The sequence below is a fragment of the Nansenia antarctica genome (assembly GCF_963989245.1).
Source record: "Nansenia antarctica genome assembly, chromosome: 10".
In the NCBI taxonomy this organism is placed as follows: domain Eukaryota; kingdom Metazoa; phylum Chordata; class Actinopteri; order Argentiniformes; family Microstomatidae; genus Nansenia; species Nansenia antarctica.
In genome coordinates, this window is record NC_137680.1 from 20,616,028 (window position 1) to 20,620,361 (window position 4,334).

The following is a 4,334-nucleotide window of genomic DNA, read 5'->3' on the forward strand; positions in this document are numbered from 1 at the left end:
TGTAGTTTCAACATTTTGTATCAAAAGGTTGCTTGACCAATACCTAGCCACATCATTGGAGAAAAAAATATGTTATTTTAAAATGTGGAAGCCCCGAGCCTAGTGAAACCTCCAGCCATGCGTCATACTGCCTCTTGACCTTCTTTCTAGGTGAACAACACCTCCATAGGCTGGAGTCTGGGCTACATGCTGGATCTCTCCAACATGATTCCTGCTGACGCCAAGCTGGTCGTTCTCCCCATGGCCAACTCCGTGTTCGGTGGTCTCATCTTCTTGTTCTCAGCCGTGACCATCGTCAGCGTCATGTTCCTGCTCGTCGCGTTAGTGCGTGTTTGCTACTGATCGCCACTAGAGGGCAGTGTGGTCCTGTACACCCCTAAGGAGGCCATGCTTGAGGCCGCCACACAGACACGGGGACAGGCAACAGAACACAGACATGAGCGACGTTATTATCACCAGATATTGTCATGATCAGGATGAAGGATCTCCATTTAAAGCATGTGAGTTGAAGTGAGAGGGTACACTTTAGACTAAGGGTCTATGATGCATGAGATCTTGTTCTGTGCCTTGGGTTCTGTAGATAAACCAAAGACATTTCCGATAGATTCAGCAACACATTGAAGTATAAGTCGGGTCTGAAAGGGAGGTACCTGCTAGAGTGATCCACTTTTGCACTACTAATAAACTCCTGCAGCATTGCTTAATCATTACATTGATTGAAGGCAGCATGGTAGACATGCGATCATAACTCATATGTTTTGTTAGATGGCGTTAACAATAATGTGATCGACCTCTGATAGTTTGCATGTTTTCCATCTAATGGTTGTATGTAAATCTTTGTCTAACTGCATATTTTGTTGTGTGAATGGTCAATGTATTCCAAATAAACAGAATATCATTTACACATTAACCATCTTCAGCTGTAGTTGCTGTGTCCTACCTCTTAACTAGAACAGCCGTGCCTTTTTTTACCTACGATACCTACTCTTTACAATGCTCAAGCTGCGATTTACACACAACGACCACTAGTTGGCCGTTTGTAAATTAGCCTGCTTCCTACACAGAAAAACGGCAAAATAGCTTTATATTAGCTTATCCTGATGTGATTTTGAAAATGTAAGGATACTGGCTAGTGGAAGGCACATATCTAGGAAAATTCATGAAAGGAGGTTCCTGAAATTTGTAGTGCAAAGATATAAAATGTTTCTTTACTCACAAATGACCCCTCATGGCTGTTCTAGTGTTAACTCTTAACATTACAAGTCAGCTCACCAAAAAGGACTTAAAACCCTTTTAGACCTAATTTTATATTCATATTTTCATATGTTCATATTCCGGAATATGGCATTCCGATACAAGAACATTTTTGGTGTTTTCATATTACATCACAGAGCCAAAAATGATATGACCATTTTAAAGAGAAGAGCTAGTACTTTTAAATGGTATCAATGTTTATTTTATTATTTGAGAATAAATATCCTTTATCCAGCAGATTTCACACAGCAATCTTTACAAAAATCTTCTCCGGCTGCCATACTCCATCAGAAAACTGCATTAAACCATTTTACTTACAAGCTTGAAGGAAAGTTAGAGGGTATGAGGCATGCACAATTCTGTTGGCAATTCAGAATAGAAGACAGGTTAGAAATATCTTATATTGTTCAAGAGTAATGACCATTCTAGTGATTAGTGACATGGAGGAAAAAGAAAATCGGAATTGGGTTTTATAGGTTTTTATTCAAGAATAAAAGTATTTTGTAATGTTTTGGCTGTAAAAATGTCAGATAATGTCCTGTGAGTAAATGCCTTTGCTCCTTTTGTCAGGATTACTTCAGCTTTCAATATATGACATTACTGAAATGTTTTGAGGGGAAAAAAACACAAAAACGGAATTGATTTTAGAGGGTTTTTAGTGAAATATTAAATTGACTATATACAAATAATTAAGAACAGACTATATACAAATGATTTAGAACAGACTATATACAAATAATTAAGAACAGACTATATACACAAGCTATGCCTCACAAGCAAGATCCAGGTGTTAGTCAACAAATGCCTGCGGTCCATCCTCAAGCTGTGGTGGCCCATCAGAATCACAAATGAAGAGCTGTGGAGAATAACAAACCAGGACAGCATAGCTACCACCATCAAAAGGAGAAAGTGGAGCTGGATAGGGCACACCCTTAGGAAGGACTCCAACAACATCACTAGACAGGCCTTGGACTACAACCCGCAGGGGAAGAGGAAAGCTGGAAGGCCGAAAAACACCTGGAGACGTTCCACACTCCAAGACCTGAAGAACATCGGGGTGAGCTGGCAAGAAACAAAGGCCCAGGCCCAAAAGAGAGTGAGATGGAGAGCTCTGGTGGACGCCCTATGCCCCTCAACGGGGTGAAGAGGACTAACTAACTAACTATATACAGACAGGCCTACTGTACTCAGTCGTGGTACAGAGTGAAACAGTTCCTGTCGAGTTGAAGGCAGAGGCCCACACCACACTCTCTACATCTCCAAGGAGTGTTTCTTTTGCACAGAGTGCACCTCTTTCTCCCCAGGGTGGCTCTCACAGTCTTGCCCTTCCCCTGACCGTCGCTCACAGGGACAGGGAAATGGCCCTGGCTGGGGGTCCTCTCCAGCCTGCCATGCAGTGGCACTCCCAGGAGCTGGGCAGTCAGCTGCTCCTGGAAGTCCTGGCGTGTCATGTGTCCCTGAAACAAAATCAGAATCAGATTTACTCTTGCCGGGGGTTTTCACACATACATGTAATTTGCTTTGGAATGTTGGTGCATAACAATAAGTAGACAAGCATACAAAAGGTGCAAGGACAAGACAGGACAGTGCAAAATACAGAAGAGTACAATTACATACCTCCTGCTTGCTTTTACATAGCTCCTTGTGGACTATGTAGCTGTTTGTCAAACTAATGTCCACAAAGTGCTGGAACACAGTAATAGGCCACCGCCTGGTTTTGCGGTGGACAGAGTTTGTCCCCAGCATCTGGTCAGATGTATCAACACCCCCCATGTACTTATTATACTCCCCGACAGCTGTGGGCCTGGGGATGGGGACCCTCTCATTTTGTCCATCAGCTAGATAGATAGGAGAGAAAAGGAGGGTGCACATTGTCACAATGGTAATTCAATGTGTTTTGTTGTAATATGCATGTATAGTGTGTTGTAATATGCATGTATAGTGTGTTGTAACATGCATGTATAGTGTGTTGTAATATGCATGTATAGTGTGTTGTAACATGCATGTATAGTGTGTTGTAATATGCATGTATAGTGTGTTGTAATATGCATGTATAGTGTGTTGTAATATGCATGTATAGTGTGTTGTAATATGCATGTATAGTGTGTTGTAATATGCATGTATAGTGTGTTGTAACATGCATGTATAGTGTGTTGTAATATGCATGTATAGTGTGTTGTAATATGCATGTATAGTGTGTTGTAACATGCATTTATTCATCAACTGACAAAAGGTTACATTACAGCATATGTCAATACCTGTCTTCTGCCAGCGCAGTACCGTCTCGCCAGTGTAGACTGGATGGACATTACAAAAGTAATGTAGATAATATAACAATAATATAACTTCATCCCGAAGGAAAATATTATGCAAGTTACCCAAAAAGTTAGGCTACAATGTGTTAGGCTATAACATACAAAAGTTACTCACGTTGATGATGAATGATGTATTCACTTCCGTGTTCACTGTCGTCCTGACTCCTCGATAAATCGAGATGGAGGTTTTGACACCCTCAATGATTTCCGAGACATTTTTAATAATAATAATAATAATACTTGTTTACCCTCGAGAGATAGCAAAGACTATTTCATCGTTTCCAAAGCTTCAGAATAGGTTAGGGAACAATTGTTACGATAGAAAACATTTTGTAAAACCTCCTCCATTTTGTAAAACGCCTCCTCCGCCTTCACTGTTGTGTATGGACTCTGAGAATGTCGTCACGTCACATTTTACCGTAATACCCTATATGTTGGTTGAAGTGCAACATCTCAGCTTTCAGGGACAGTTGGAATTTTTTCGATTGCACAAACCGTTTAGAAATTACGGTAATTTCAATGTTGTGTGCGGATTTGTGCCGGCGGCGGCACATTTCGGTGCAGAAGGGAAATATAATGGAAATATAATGCATAATATACATTAATTATTATTATTATTATTAATAATAATATACATTAGGGAAATATAATGTTTATTGGTGACTCTGAAAGTCAGCTGTTCTCCATGTTTGGGGATGCCATAGTAAACAGCTCAACCCTAAGAGACGACAAAGTAAGGACATACATCAATACATCAGTACATCA

The 4,334-nt window shown here is 40.5% G+C and overlaps 1 long non-coding RNA gene across 1 annotated transcript; it reads right to left on the bottom strand.

The window, feature by feature from the left end:
• Positions 1 to 1,772: 1,772 nt before the first annotated feature.
• Positions 1,773 to 3,902, bottom strand: LOC308165837. Its single transcript, XR_013937681.1, has 3 exons — positions 3,685 to 3,902; positions 2,872 to 3,092; positions 1,773 to 2,711 (listed from the first exon to the last, which is right to left on the bottom strand). It is a non-coding gene; the product is annotated as an uncharacterized lncRNA (long non-coding RNA).
• Positions 3,903 to 4,334: the final 432 nt, after the last annotated feature.